Source organism: Protopterus annectens, chromosome 3.part1 (genome assembly GCF_019279795.1).
Source record: "Protopterus annectens isolate FY-2018-M chromosome 3.part1, PAN1.0, whole genome shotgun sequence".
Taxonomy (NCBI): domain Eukaryota; kingdom Metazoa; phylum Chordata; order Ceratodontiformes; family Protopteridae; genus Protopterus; species Protopterus annectens.
The window spans coordinates 858227886-858245569 of NC_056732.1; positions in this window are offsets into that span (position 1 = coordinate 858227886).

Sequence of the window (17684 nt, forward strand, 5' to 3'; positions counted from 1 at the left end):
GATTATACTAATTCAAAAATATGCCCATTGAGATGAAAAATGCCCCAGCAAAGTTCCAGAGGCTGGTAGATTGTACTCTATTAGGAGGAGGAGATTATGCCCTTACTTACCTGAATGATATTGCCATCTACAGCCATTCATGGCATGAACACCTTCAGCATGTCATTGAGGTCCTGGGCAGACTGCAAAGAGCAGGGTTGATCATTAAGCCCAGTAAGTGTCAGGTGGATATGGCAGAGGTCTCCTACCTGAGACATAGAGTGGAGATTGGTAAGATCAGGCCAGAACCTGCCAAAGTGGAAGCCATTCAGGTGTGGCCTGCCCTGTTACCAAAAAGCAGGTGAGGGCATTCTTGGGGACAGGGTACTATAGAAAATTTGTTACCAACTATAGTAAAATAGCTGCTGCCCTCATAGACTTGATAAGGAAAAACAGGCCAGATAAGGTAGTTTGCATCCCAGGCTGCAAGCAGGAATTACAAAAGCTTAAAGGGGCTTTGGGAGGACCCCTGTGTTAGTCAGTCCAGATTATAACAAATTCTTTGTTGTGCAGGTGGATGGTTCAAACTGTGGGGTGGGGGATGTACTCAACTAGGTTTCCTCAGAGGGAGAAGTGCACTCCAGTTGTATTTCTCAGCCATAGACTCTAACACATGGAGGAATGTTATGCAGCTGTAGAAAAAGACTGTCTAGGCATAGTATGGTCACTGCAGAAATGTCAACCCTATCTGTATGGAAGGAAATTGACTGTAGTTACATACCACAGTCCCTTAACATGGCTACATCGAGCCAGCCAGCAAAATGACAAGTTATTAAGGTGGAGCCAAAGGTTGCAGGCATATGATATGACAGTGCAGCACCATAGTGACATCAGCAATGCCAATGCATATCTGCTTTCAAGACTGGGCATTGGTTAATGTATTCCCAGACAAGCTGATTCCCTTCAAGCAATGTTTTTCCAGTTACTTGAGAAACTAGCTCAAGTCTTCAAATTGGGGGAGAGATGTGACAATATAAGGTATTGTCAGCTATGCCAGGAGAAGTAGGGCAGTGGATGTGTAACATATGCCAGCAAAGCTAGCTGGAATTTTGTAAAGAATTATATGTTATTTGTATATCAAACTGATCTGTACAGATACTTGTGTTGAAAAATGTATTTATAAAGCTGCTTATATTAAAGATGTACCAACAGTGTGCCCTGCTGGACATAAAAGAAATATGCATTAATATCAGACTGTACAGTTGTAACTGAGGACATATATATATATATATATATATATATATATATATATATATATATATATATATATATATATATATATATCACAGAGGATCAGAGGATATTGGAAGAGAAGAGGTTAATCTCAGTGCTGCTAACTTTGGAAAATAGTTTGGAAAATTAAATTACTTAATTTAGGTCATAAAGATTGCATTTTACAGTTCTAACTGCACCCAGACATGAATCTGTACCAGAGAATGGTTTATTAGCTCCTGTAGGAAGAGTGGAAGTGTTTTATAAGTTTATGACGTCTAGAAGTTGCAAGGGATCTTAGCATAGCTCTATGTGTCTGTCTATTATTGACACATATGTGCTAAATCCTGGAAGCCTGTAGCCAAGGGGGTAGTATGATAACCAGAAGTCATATGACCAGATGTGTGTGATGTCATTCCATAAGCCAGTTCTGTGATGATATTTAATACTAGATGAGACTGATGTCTCAGTGCACTCTGTTTTTGAAACCTGACATATCATTCATCATGCCTTGCTCTAGTAAGTGGCCAGGGAATAGTAATTCTTTAGATCAGTCAGGAAAATATAGTGAGATTAGTTAAGTGCTGGTTTACTGTATCTGTGTGAATCTGTTCATCTGTGTTATTTTAATATTTTCTGTGCCTGAAACTCTTGTGTTTATTGCAAATAGCTATTCCATATTTTCATGTTCTCTTATTACTTATTATTAAATATATTTAAACTTTTCATTGTGGCTTGTCCTTTAGAGAATATTTTAAAATTTGAGAGTATTTATATTTATTTGGTGACTATACTTATATCTATTTGGTGACTCTGTGCCCACTCTTGAAAGCCTTACTGCATTGCTCAAACACTATAATTTGTATTAATATTAATTTCACTCAGTATAACTGGGTACCCTTGTAAGAACATTAGAGTAACTGGCTATGTAATGTCTTGTGGCAGTGCAACTACCTTATAATATGGGCACAAGGGGGCATTGCTAGTAAATCTGTGCCAGCCTTTCCCAGGTGTGTGTGTGTGTGTGTGAAAATCAAATTTCAAAGTGTGTGTGTGTGTGTGTGTGTGTGTGTGTGTGTGTGTGTGTACATCCATATTTGTTCCAAGTGAACATCCCTCTCCAGTGTCAGTGGTGAGGATTAAGTCTCCTTGATTACTGGCCCAGAGGGGGGACAGCACAGCATTTATTATATGAAGTCTGAAACTCAAATTTAAGTGGCTGCTAACCTCAGTGATTTTCCAGAAAAACACAAATTTTATGAGGATTGGACCAAAAATGTGAAACAAAAATCTGGACTTTCTGCAAAAATCTGGGCAGTTGAGAGGTATGATTAAGCATTTTGTGATTTGCAGATGGATACCAAGTGAAACATCTTCCTGATAGGCTTCAGGACCTTTTTATAACTTTGCTGGTTTCTAAATTGTAATAGGATGTGTAGTATCTGATAATGCTTCAGGTACTGTAGAAACCATATTGCTAAGGACCACAACTAGCAGCCACTGATAAGCACATACTATTCATATTTATTGTCATGCTTTGTGATGCCTTACAGGTACTTTATAAGGTTCCAGTGGAGCCAGGTCCTATACTAGTACTCAGTCAGCCTAAGACAGTGGACTGATCCTGGCTAGGATTTCAGCTTATTGCTAGGCCCACACATTCACATTCAAGCATACACTTGCCAACACCCTATCCTCATACCGATGGCCAGTTTTAAGAAATACCATTCTACCTGACTAGCACATCAATAATATGTGGTAGAAAAATTAAACATGTAAAAACACAAAGGGAAGTATTCAGAGTCATTACTCAGACACATAAAGGCAACTGGTGCTGTTTACACACATACATAGTAAAGCACAATTCATTGAAGCCATTTCTTTTAATGCATGATGGCTGTGAATAAACTTCAGCAAATGAGGTAATGATGAGATGAAAATGAATGATGGTGTAAAACAACTTATGCTAATAAGTCCTTTTCCCACCTGTGTACAATTCATAGTCATATTTTGGCAAGTTTCCTCTCTGTGCACAGATTCAATATAAAAGAGGGAATTACTTCTTCACTGTCCTCTTTGCAACCTGTGAAGATGTTTTCTATTGCTGATAGCTTTGTTATTTCCCCATGTGAGTTGCTTGTCTTTGAGCCAAAACTGCTTGCACCCAATGGTGCTGACCAGCCAAGAAGTTGGAGTTATAGACAAAGAATTACATATTATTATTTTGATAATCAGGAGATCCTTGACAGGTTTAGCATGGACAGGGATATTGTAAGGGTCTTAGTAAGCATGTACAGTTCCCACACAGGTTCCAGAAGGATGTGTATTCTTCCTATCCCTGTGGATACTTAGATATGTTTAACTCTCACTAGACTTGTTATTGGGACCTTCCAGAAACAGACTTGAGAGATGTGTATTTCTCAGGCATCTGCCTTGAGAATACTTCATCAGTTTCTAGACATACTCTTGGTGCATGTGAATTAGTACATCTATTTTCCATTGTCAACTTATGATGGAGCTAGGACTTTGCATGCTTTTTATGGGCTGGCACATTTCCCTGAGGAAGTTGGTTTAATAGGTTACACCCATGTTTCAGTTAGGACCTTTTCTTATCTACAAGAGTTGCATTACCACAATATTAAGAGCTTCCATTTCATCAATTGTCAAGTAGTGTATGATGCATGTGGGTGCATCACCAACATCTCCGCCCAGCTTCTTGGCAATGCACATGATTCTCATATATGGCACACTAGCATACTCTACCAGCTCTTCCTGCATGTGCCCAGTTGTCATCTTGTTGATAAACGAAAACAGATAGAGAGATAGATAGATAGATAGATAGATAGATAGATAGATAGATAGATAGATAGATAGATAGAGCTATGGATTATGGATATAGATATATTATCATTTAAGCATTTATTCCTAGCAAAATGTATTACTTGATACCAAATTACTTTTTCTTTGCCCGCCCCCCACCCCCCCCGTCTCTGGTGATGCAAGATATCCACCCACTGAAGCTATGGCTCATGATACCAGTGCAAAGTCCACGTGGAGCTGTGGAAGGCCAGTCCCAGACATGCATTGAAATTGCAAGGATATTTGGCATGCTGAAAAGCTGCTTCAGATACCTGAATGTGTCTGCAGGTGCCTTTCAGTGTGACCCAGCTACTGCATGCAGGATGCTTACAGAATGCAACATGGTCAGATGCTGGTCTGGTGGTGAAGTGTTCTGTTCTGTCACTTCAGCTCCCATTTTCGTTCCTGCAATGAATAAAGATGGACAGCCAGTTGGAGAATAAAAAGGCAGCATCTAGTGCAGAACTTTGGACCATGACATTCAGTTTAGTACTTTATTCTTGTAAATGACAGAGTATAATTGATACAAGCACTGATATGTGTGGGATATGCTATGTGGTGCATGGTCTACTGTCACTGTTCATCGGGCATTCACTCTTATCTTTAAATAGTTTTTTTTTTTTCAATTTTAAAACAGGTATATATTACTGTTTATAAAAGTCATGCCTGAATTCTTATTGGCACCAGTTAGTGATGTCATAAGGCATCATATAAAGAATAAATACATTTTAAATGTTTTCCAGAAGAAATTTAGCTTACGGACAGTAATTAAGTATTCATGCACTAAATCTATTGAAAAGCTAACTGTAATAAAAAGTTTTATGTCAGCATTTGATGATTTTGAGTTTGGCAAATGTCTAAACTTGCATTGAAAAATGACTTTATACCTTGAACTTCAATGACAGTTGTATCACATGCTGTTTTTTTAATATACGATAGTTCCTCAGTTTTACAAATCACATATTAGAAATTATTTACTGTTCTTTCCGAAGAAACTGCACATCAGATTATTTCCTTTTGTCATTCACAGCAACTTCTTTCATCAGAAGTAAAACATCATTTGTACCCTCAGTATGACTCAGGAAGAAGTGTTAACACTGCTGCTGTAGATGGCAGCATATTTATTTATTTATTTATTTATTTAACATTTGTTTACTGGGAAAGTCCGACTTGGAATTAAGCCAATTTTCAGCCGAGGCCCAGGGAGAAATGCTCCAGACACACGTCTTTGTAACTTATGCAATTATTATTATTTTTTCTTAAGGCATGTGTAATATTCTGTTCTATGGAATCATTAGCTGTATCATTGATGAACTGAAGCTCTTGATGATGAATTTGCTTTAATGATTTAAATCAGTGCAGTTTGAATGGTATGTCCTGCACCCTTCTTTCCAGATATTCCCTTTAATTGTTAGGATTACCATTATTAGAAAGAAATGTATGAAAATGCAAAGTGTAATCATACTGGGTTACATTGTGCACACAGGCATTCTGCAGTCTGAATCAACATGGTCAGGGCATTATCCCTACTGTCTAACATTTCCATATAGTGCTAGATTTCCTCGGATATACCCTACAGTATTCTGACCATTTCCTTCTGACTCTCTGTGGCAGTGCACTGAGCCTTAACATTATTTTGACACATTTGTTGTTAGGCAGCCATTGCTTTCCATGTTAACCTGTGACATATATTTGCATCTTGCACCCCTTTGTAACAGTATCTCAGTGGAAACTGTTACCTCTGAATTTATGCGAAAATCTAGAAAGTGTATCTGTGGTTCTGGAGACACTGGTGTTGAGGTGCATGGGTTTCCTCCCTGTACAACCTGTAGTGTAATGTCACCATGTACTTTGACTTTGTGATCCCATGATACCTCCTGCAGAGTTGCTAACATGTTGTAGGGTATGAGATCTTGCCATTCAATGCAGACATTGTGTCACTCTGATCAGGCTGTCTCATAAATGTAACTGTTTTATCATAATTGTCACATCAGTCATTCTGCTGTTGATATCCTTTAAATTTACTGGCACAGCGGAACTGCTTGAATCTGCTACTAACACTGTAAGGTATTTATTGAGTATATTACTACTCAGATATTGATGTACACTAATGTATGCTGTGTGAGGAGGGGAGGACACACCCTTCACAATGTCTTCAATGTCATTATCTGCAGAAGTGGAGGGTTCACCGGATGACAGTAATTTTCATGTGTTACATATAATCATTCTGCTAGGCCATTTATTTCTGTATGTAAATATGTTATAGTCATCAAAGCAACCTTCCAGAGAAGATGGCTGTTGATGCTGCAGATGTGGCTAATAGTCAGTACACACCATCTCTGATTATTCCAGTGCCATGATCATCTATTTCATACTCATCCCCCAAATAGAGAGAAGGCATATTTCATCAGGTGTTTGAATTCTGCCTTGCATGTCCTATGATATCACTGGCCCTCTTCTTGCACTGTGTTAGTGTGCTGTTCCTTCTGCCAGCAACATTTATATCCATAGCAACTTGGTTCAAGGCGTTTGCTCTCACAGCTTGAAAAAGGTGTTTGCAATATGTTCTAAGGGCTGTCATAAGTATCCGTTTTTTCCTTGTTGATGACATTGCCCTTTATTTGTCTGGAACCCTGCTGCTGAATCATTTATTTACCTAAATCAAATAAATAGAGTCAGCTATAGACATGTTTGCATAATCCTGATGCTTACAGTGTAACACACCTCATGACTTCAAATCCCTGAGAAGCTCATATACAATGTTAATGACATCAGTGGAAGATTTATTTATGAAATAAAGAAAAAAAATATTTACTCTTGCAGCACTGAAGAAGGGATGCTTAATGAAATGATTAATGCATGACCATTGGTTTATTCATAGATAAGTACTAGGCTAGCTGCCCTTGTGGGTCATTTTAAGCCTAACCAATTTTTCTTTTAAAGGTGAGAGTGAAACCTTGTACATTGTCAGGGTGAAGTAACACCTCAACCATTATACTAACCCCCACCCCACCAAAAGTAATTCAAATCATGCACCCTTACGACAACACACACCTGTATTATCTCACTGCACTAACAGATAAAGTCAAAAAGATAACAATGTTACAGCATAGAAAAAGAAACACATATAAGCAGCATAAAAAGTAATGATTTCATAACAGATTTTTATTTACTATGGCAAGGAAATGTAAAATTATTCCTTTAAAAAAGTTGTGTGTGACAAAGCAGTTTGATAAAACCAAACTTACCAGTAATAGTAGTTCCATATATAATGCCCCTACATGGTAGCTGGATTTGGTTATGGTAATGTCACAATCAACTGTCTTACCTATTTTCTATCCAAACTATACCCCAGGATTCATGAAGCTTGTGCCAGGTGCAGGCGTAGCGTATGCGGAATAATGCCAAATATGGCCGTCGAGCGATTCAGGTACGATCCAATACCACGTGCACTACCGGCGTATGCCAGAACTGCGCAGCCATCGACATAGGTATGCTAACCACCCCATGAGCAGTATCGCACCATGCAAATGAAGGCAGATAGTGATTCATGAAGTGGTGCAGGTAAGCCCAGGGAAATGTAAACCAAAAAACGCAGTTTACATTTTCCCAAACAGAACATCAGAGCTATGGAAGTGGACCAGACTCATGTATTACAAAGTTAACATATGCCAATGGCGAAATACACAGCCAATGGCATAAGAAAAGATGCACAATACCTAAAAAACAACATTTAATGTCATGTCCACAGTAACGCACAGTACAACTGCAGGGCATGTGTACGCAAACTGGAACATAAAGAAATTATATAAAAATGTCATAAAATCGCAATGTAATACAAATCAGGTTTACACCATAATACACAATGGTAGGCATGGAACACCACAACCAAGGTGCAGGGGTTGCTAAGGGCCTGTGACAGTGTTCGGCATGGTAACTATGAATTAGTAGTCAATGCCATGCAAATGAGGCAGATAATACTGAATCGCAAATGTCCCGCCGGATGAAGGTTGTACCATACGGCGCAGCGCTATAACACCGAGGAGTGGCTCAGAGGAGATACATGATATCAGCAGAGGGGTGTGCCACCATAGCAGTAAGCACATTGGAGCAATGCAAATCTGGCCTGGCCATTGCTAAGCAAAGCTGCAGGACAGGGGTGGGGAGGAAGGTATAGAATCATTTAGCTGAGAGCACACATGGTGCCCAAAAGTGCATGTGTACGGGGATGAAAACATGCCCAAAACCCAGTAAGCAGATGCATGCGCCACAAACAATAGCACAAACAGGAAGGTCAGGGGAGGAAAAGAAGGAAATGCCGAAGTAGGGTAATTGGGGTACTAATGAGCAATCAACACCAATCAACTCACGGCGGCCAATCGACGGCAGCTGACAAGTCTGCTCGCAGAAACCTGCAAAACAAGATAGGGGAGGCATTGGAATGCAAAGAAAGGAGGGGAGGCATTGGATCACAAAGATAGGAGATCTGTCATAGCAGAGCAAAGCAAACCAACAGTAGACCGGCAATAGCACACATTATGCAAGATACGCCAGGTCTAGGAAAGTACAAATGAATGCAGGCTGCTGGATGCATGCCAGAAAATGGTAGGTGGAACGTACAGAAATGTAAAGGGAAGGTCAAGAGGTAATCCACAGCAGCCATATGTAATTCAACACCAAAGGCACCACAATAGTAGTTCCGGTAGTAAAACACATAAGATACCCTGTAGCTACGATCGTACATACACACCCTATGACATCATCGGTGTTCACAGCACAATAGTATAAAGTGTGAAACCACCCTACACACCTGTGTAGTCCCAAACACTGCACCATAGGTGTAAACACACGGGGAACTTTTAAAATGTACATGTTGGGAGCTGCCATAGCTGTGATTCATCAGCATGTGTTAGAGACTGACGGTGTTGTGGAGAATGATGCCGACAACCACTGCAGGCCCCGGAGGAGAAGAGTGTTCAGACCAAGGGTAACCTACCAGGGTCTATATGATCTGGAGATAGTAGAGCATTACAGGGTGGACAGGGACATCTTACAGCAAATAGTGGAGCTGTGCCGGCCACGCCTGAGAAACAGAAACAACAGAGGGGAACCCATCCCATTGGACACAAAGGTATGTGTAAGCATGCAAATACTAGCCACAGGTACCTTTCAAAGGCCAACTGGAGATATAATGGGAATCTCACAGGCATCAGCATCCAGGGTACTACACCAGTTCCTGGATGCCATGTTACCACATGCCAATGAGCATATATACTTCCCCTGAACTCAGGAGGAGTTGGCTAGCAATATGCATCACTTCCACCATGTGGCACACTACCCGGAGGTACTGGGTGTGATAGACTGCACGCACATACAAATCAAGTTACCACCCAGTGAGCATGGTATGCGCTACATAAACTGCAAGGGATTCCACTCCATCAACTGCCAGGTCATGTGCAATGCCCAGGGCATATTCATGCGTGTGTGTGCTGGCAGCCCTGGAAGCTACCAAGACTCCCATATCTGGCATGCCTCACAGTTGTATCAGGTATTTGTCAGGGGGGACATCCCACATGGCCACCTTGACCTTGTGGGGGATGCTGGCTATGCACTGGAGCCGTGGATGATGACTCGCATCAGAAATGCACATGCACCCATGCAAGAACGCCATAATGAGGCACACGCACAAACCAGAATCATCATAGAGCGTGTGTTCGGGATGCTGAAATCACGGTTCCGGTGCTTGGACACATCTGGTGGAGTCTTGCAGTACTCTCCAGGCACATGTGCCCATATCATCATAGTATGTGCCATGCTACATGATATGATCCTGCTGAAACAGCTGCAGCAGGGACAAAATGGTGAAGGCCCTCATAGCCCACCGCAGTTGCCAAGGCCATCACAGGCACAGAGGGATTCAGAACATGAACACATTGTGCCAGCCCCAGTAGGCAGACGGAGGTGTGCCCAATATGCCTATGCCTTGGCAAAGAGGGAATGTATAGCACATACCCTGACAGTGTAGGCCCCTACGGACTGACACACCACTCCACCTGCACACACAGTAAAATGGATGGCACACAAACATGACCACCTGTATTTTGTAATGTATAGGTGGCCCACTGTGTGAATCCTACATAGGCAGCCCTCAAATATTGTACACCCAACAGCTATTGGAACACGGAATGTCAACACCTGAACAGTACATGCGCCTATCAGCATATGGTGGTGCTGTGTGTATAGGTTCCCAGGTACATCGGTAGATACACGGCCAATTGTCAGAGGCCATACACCAAACAGGGCAAACAGTGTCCGCTGTCGCTACAACATCAAGTAACCAACCGTCGCTTAGTGGAGCAGAGGCAATTGTGGGAGCACATGTGTGTAAGCACTGTTCTGCATACACTCAACACAGAGTCCCTGCTCCGTTAATGAGGGGCTGCACATAATATAATCATGGATGCTGTGTCAAGGCATGGGGTGTACCCATGACAGGTATTCATCACCCCAGCATGCTCCACCTACGGTCGTATGAAGGTGTAGCACAGTATCGTGTGTGGCTCACTGTGATATACATATCCAATGCCGGAGCACATCCAGCAAACATCACATGGACATACCATTAACTTGACTCATCAATATGTAAACTAACTGAGTTACCCATGTGAGTGCAGTATGGCATAACAGCCGTAGTATACTCCACGTACAAAATGACATAACACGTGTACAAGTCCCAGATGGCCATGTGTTAAATGCAGTGACCATCATGCATGTTCCCTATCCCACATCCTGCAAGGGATGTAACGTAATCCCAAAGGCACGAGTAATGCATGTCGGATGCAGGTCATCAGATCATATGTGTAGCACACGTTAGCGGGAATATGCATTGCCCACTGCTGGTAAGCGATGTTTAAATATGACTTTATGGATATGCGTGAAACAGGGATAAGCTTCTCTGAATCTGATTGCACAGATCACGGTCAGTGATGTCCAGAACAGGTGAAACCAGCATTATTCACCCCTGTACTAATAGCGCCTGCTCTGAAGGGTAAAACGACCAATGCCAGGAGTAGAACATGCAATCATGTATAGAATCACCTAACACTATTGCTAGCCAAGATGTACCTATGGTAGTGTTGCCACCTCTTCAAATGACCAATGTGGGACATACGTCAGATGTCTGCAGGCCGACACATACACCCGGCCAGGATGAAATTCAGAACTTCACTGTTTTGCCTAGATAAAAGCTCAGTCTTGTAATGTTTACTTACTTATTCTGTTTCTAGAACATATAGGTGGTTCAGATACAGAATAACTGTTTTATGCAACTATTACATAAACTATAGGAAATAAGTATATTCTAAAATCTCAGGACATTTGCCATGTTTATAAATATTTTGCAGGACACAACTGCCCAAAGTGGGACTGTCCCTCGCAGAGTGGGACAGCTGGTAACCCTAACCTACAGCAGGTGTGTAATGAGACAGGTACAGACACAAACGTGCGGAGTCCAAGAAACAGTATACACCAACAAGTACACAATGAAAGGTGTAGCTTGCCTATCACTTTCCCTGTCAGATATATATATATATATATATATATATATATATATATATATATATATATATATATATATATATATATACACATATATACATATATATAATACAGATAGAAAGGGCGATAGAGTGATATATGTTGATATATACGGATTCAGCGATATCTGCAAATATATATAGATAGGTCAACGACATTCATAACACCTTGGAGGTACAAATAAATAGGATACCGTCAACTATGGAATGTGTAACATACCGACATGCGTAACCACGAAGCTGAAAGACTGAAAGAACACAGTACTGGAACAGTACAACCACGAGTAATAGTATGATGAAATGAAGGGACATTTAGTTACGGTCCACGTAGGTACTGTGTATAACTGTGTTTGTGAGTGTCGTAGTCTGTGTATGTGTGTGTTGAGGGTACCATGTGCATCTCCATGTGACTGTAATGTGTGTGTGTGTGTGTGTCCGCATCATGTGTCTGTTAGTGCCAACTCGGAGGTAGATCATTATGGTAGGTGTGGGTATAGCTAGCTGTAGGCATATGGTTACCACCTGTCCCACATTAGGAGGGACAGCCCCTCCCTGGGCAGGTGTGTCCTGACATAAAACATTACAAAGGGCAAATGTCCGGGATTGTAGGACATTAATATGTCCCATATATAATGTAATAGTTGCATGAAATAGTTATGCCTGTATGTAAGAAACGTAAATGTTACATGCAATATGATAAGTAGCCAAAGTCCCACAATAGGTATGTATTGAGGATAAAAGTATGTGCTAACCTGTGTACTGACCATGGCTATGTGTTAGCCTGTAAACACCACCGTGCATCCTGCAAATACCCAACAATGGCCATATGAAAAGGTGGCAACCCATGGCAAAGAGGTTCTGTTACCAACACAACCGCAATGACTGCAAATATAAGGGACAGAAATACACGGGATAGCTGTCATTTAGACATATCCCTTTACTATCACTGCAATTCCGGAGGTATGGAAGTATCAACCTCACCTGCATACTATATAGAAACCAATTAACAACGGCCCAATGTACAATCCCGTAACATAAGCCTACTAACTGATAGCTCTTTAATTAGGGATGGAGCCCACACACATATATATGGAATATGTAGAAATGCAAGCCCCACAAACCTGTATATGCTACGTACACCCACTGACATCCCCCACACTAGAAACTATAGCAATACAGACTGTAATAACAGCACAAACATCCAGTTAGTCAATTACATCTGCAGAACCGTCAACATACCTTGTGAGAGACACAATTAAAGGCACCATGCAAAATTTCAGCCGTTATATAATGGAACAAATGGAGATGTTACAGGTTTTGTTTGCAGTAGTCCATTATCACACGTTGGGATGACAGAACCACCCACATGTTGAACCACATACTCTAGCTGTCACACACAATCCATGGGGGACATCAGTCCAAAGTATCATTGTCTCTATGCATAGCAGTTGCAATACGCATAACAAAACACAATACAGGCTGTCTCCCGAAGGTAGGGCAAATGGGCAACGCCCAAGTGGAGAATTCAAGTATACCCCACTGTTGCCACGTAATTGGTGAATTGAGTAGCTGCACAGCTGATATGCAAGTAATTAGTCACTCAGGAACACCAGTTGGCGGGAGGAAACCACATGTTACAGGTATTGACGTATATAAGGATGACTTGCCAGACATTCAAACCTTATGCTCTTACAAAATACCTGTTTAAGCAGTGTGAGAGAGATAGAGATGAAAGTCCATAACAATAAGGTATGTAGAACACTCGGTACGTAAGTTTATGTATAGCATGTTTTTTATTAATTATTTACTGTATGTATAGCCTGGTTTGCATTAATTAAAAGTGTCCGGAATGCATAAAGTGGGAAAAGGTATTTATGTAGTGATGTCTTGCTGAGCATACTAATGCATGTAGAAACTGTGCGTCCAGCAGTGGGCCACAAGGTACAAATCACAGACACCAGAAGGGATGCTACATGAAGGCTTTAAACAGAACAATTCCATACAACCCGCCATCAGTGGTAGGGTATGTCCAACAAGTACGTGCCATAGCAGGGGATAGTATATGTTGATATACTGTCACAGTAGGCATGTGTATGGGCATATAATGACAATGACATGTCTAAGGTGGTCCCGCTGTGCGAGTATGCTTTGCATTATGGGATGCTATGTGAAACATGTGTAATGTATAGTATTGTAGGTAGATATGTCTATTCTACACAGCATAACAGGCATATCATGCATACCAAAGGTATCGTCTATTGGCATGTACAATAACAGGATACATATGGCTTGTAGGCATGGGACATTGCAATAGCATGATAGCTAATCTAAATGGAAGGGCTACCAAGTAACCATGCACAAAGGACATGTAATAGTTTCACAGGTTCATAGTGGGGTACTATGCAGTCGGGCAAGTCTATGTGTAAGCACAACTACAGTGTTCACACCAGTGGCACCTCTGTAGGGTAGTGTCCTGTGAACAGCAGAGCCATGTGTTACCTGCACCTCTGCACAGTACAGCCACTGCAGTGATCCCTGGCATACATGTGTCTCTCAACCACCAAGGGAGGTATCACATGAACAGTCCTACTGAGTGTCCCTGCGTGATGTACATAGGACTCATGTTCCAAAGCATGGTGAGTGTCCGGTTTTTGAATGTAACCCTCAAGCACATCCCACTCATTGTTGCATGTGTGCACATATCCATGAGCATGTTGCTCACAGTGGCTTTTGCTTATGTCGTGTATGCAGAGTATATCCATTCATATTGTTGTGGACATGGGCCCTATCTGTTCAGCAGAGGTCACCCCTGAGTATGTAGTATGCAAATGTGTACATACGTGGTGTCCGTAGTTCAGCCGCATACTTTAACTGTCAGAGCTCAATAAATGTCATGGCGTGTTATTGGTGTGGTATGTAAAACTGTAGCTGTTGTGTAAGGTACACCCTAAATGGGGTGGTGTACCCTTGAATGTGTGTAGAAGTCTTGAGTTCAGAGGTACAATGGGTGCCTATGTACCAGCTACACACCCAGTACAGATAAGTGTGGCCACGTAGAAGGATATCCATGCCACAGTGGCAATACAGTAACCACAGGAGTGGGTGCGACATACGTGTGTACTACAAACATGTACAATGTGACATGTCTGTAGGGGACTACCACCTATGTGATAGTCAGTGGGTGAATGGTGTAATGCAAAGGTGATGTTCATGCACCTTGTGTCATGCAGCTTGAGGCCATGATATTCATATCAGGTATCTGTCACAGTGACACCCATATGGATGGAGTCAGTATCAGCTGGTGGATCAATTATGGTGCTTTGTATGCAGGGGTTTGTAAAGCTAGGCAGGGAAAGTCCCTCTGTGCTAGCCTGTACCTCAGGGAAGCATATACTGAACATGAGGGGCCCAATGACTGAGGACTGTGGTATGCCAAATGTAACTGAAATGCAGTAGGTACTATGGTATGCTACCCTCATTGTGTGTGTCCTATCCATGAGCCACGATGCATAACATCCTGAGACATAGGGTACGATGTGCAGGTGGATGTGTATGTTGTCAATACCAGAATGCAGAACGATGCTGAAAGGCAATGAGAGGACAATGTAGGATGTGTGGACTCCCGTACCATCATCAACTACCCTGGTAACTGTAAGAAAGGAGTCCACCAGGTGTAGGGGCCATGCTCTGGCCCTAACAAGTCCAACCCGGGTGGCATCAAAGGACCGGAGCCCAACAATGTCTCTGTGAATGACGTCCTTGATGATGTGCCCCATAGCCGTGCAGAACAGTCCAGTCAGGTGTGTAGGACTATAGTCCCACTCGTGCATTGTGGTGCCACCTGTGTGGAGTGTGATAAATGTTGCTGTGTGCCATTCAGGGGCCACAATGTCTGATACAAGGCTATTACTGAATATTGTGGCCTAGTGGGAAGACATGTCATTCAGAGGTTTGTGGACATCACAGCCTGGGTCTTTGGAAGGTGACATGGGGCCAGTGTCCCAGGACATATAGAGTGCAGGTTAGTACTGTGTAGGTGTGACCGCAGGGACACCGCAATGTTCCTGCATGGAGTGTGGCCCTGTAGTGAGTGAGAGGGTGTAATGTTAGCATTGAATCCATCCGCTAGCATGTTGTCAATATCACCTGGGTTTGTAATGTTCCTGAGTGACTGTTGTATGTGAGAGCAGATGTGGGTGTTGCCATCGACTACTGACATACCACCATAATGCCTTGTGGTACACCCCGGAATGTGTCGCAGTAATGTTTATGTAGCTAGTCTTGGTGTATGTGATGAGGGATCCTGTGGCCCTATCGAGGCTGACCAGTGAGCTACCCCACCCATGGGATTGTACACCACTGTGCAACAGCCTCCACCTGTTGTTGTACATTATGTCCATGGAACTTGACCACCAGAGTGGCGTCTGTTATCTGGTATGTACCATCATGGCTCTGTGTGGAATAGCATGATCCATGCAGTCGTGTACGTGCTAATGTAGTGCACTGGGGTATGTTTCAGCATTTGTATGTGCATTGTCCATCTGCACAGGTGTCATGACGTTAACAACCGCTGTCATAAGACATCTGTAGTAGGTGTTGTAGTACTCATGTACTGTGTATGCCATGAAGGGTGTGGTGCCGGGATGTGGCTAACAAGGTTGATTAGCATATGTTTGGAATCCACCAATGAGGGGATAACCCCAGGTGTGGAACACCAGTCACATGTTGGTAGTGTTCATGTCAAGGTTAATGTTGGTCTTGGAGGTGGTGTGTATGGGTTGATCCAGCCGAGTGGAGGTTATGACTCATGGATGTGTTGGTACATGAGTGGCTATCCCAGTTAAGAGTGGGGTAGTGTCAGTCACACATCAGTAGTAGCTGTCTCAGCCCTACCGTCCAGTACACCAACAAATGAGGTCTGGTAACCGTGGGGTATGTTGTTGAATCTGTAGCTTGTTACAATGTGTATAGCAGTTCTGGACACAGTTAGTTGCACGTGGAGCACCTCTGATGCATTGTGCTAAGTAACTAGCCAGGATGTGTGTACAACATAGTGGGATATGGGAACACCTCAGCTGTGGGTGTGCCGGTCCAGGTATGTGCCTGAAAGGTATGGTCTGTCTATAACCTGTCATTGCAGATGTGCTCTGCAGAGCCTAGAGGCAGGTCCCAGTCACTGCAGAGATATTGGAGTGGTGCATTATAAGGTGTGCCTTGCCTGCGTGCGTCACAGAGGAAGATGCAAGCATTGTGTCACATGACCCCAAGTCTTGCTTGCCAGTTCCCGTTCAGCCAGTGATTGTTATTGGAAACTGTGCAAGACAGGCAGTATAGAAGCAGCAAGAGCCTTACATGTGACCTGTACTCCCAGGGCTGACAGGTGCAGGTCATCTGTGCCAAAGCATTGTGTTTGACCAGGTCAGTCAAAGCGGACAGATACCAGATGCCTGTGGAATGACAGCAGAAGCATAGGCAACTGTTGAAGTGACACAGTCAGTCATTGTACAGTGGTATCAGGTCCGGATGAATGCATAATGCTCCCCAGGGCTAGGCCCACACCTTCAGGTCTACAAGACTGTTGAGCTATTGCATGTCCCTGCACACCTAGACTGTGAAGTGGCATCTCAGGGCAGTCACACTAACATGGAGAATGACAGTCACATCGTACCTGGTGAGGTGTGGCATGGGTGCATAGGTTATGTTGCCGAACCAGTTACCAGATAGCAAGATGTAAGTGACTATCACCTTGTGTAGCCTGCTGTGTGGAACTGCAGTGTGACCGCCTACAGAGTCACCTATGACTGGTGTGTTGTGTATGTTATAACACCCAATTGGCTGTATGTGATGGGCACAAATGAGTCTGTGGGCTATAAGTTGGTGATGTTGTGTTCCGTGATGGGGGCTGCCTCTGGTGCCTACACAGAGTATGGAGAGGTACTGCACAAGTTGTCCACGTATGTGTGGCCTGTGGTGGAGATC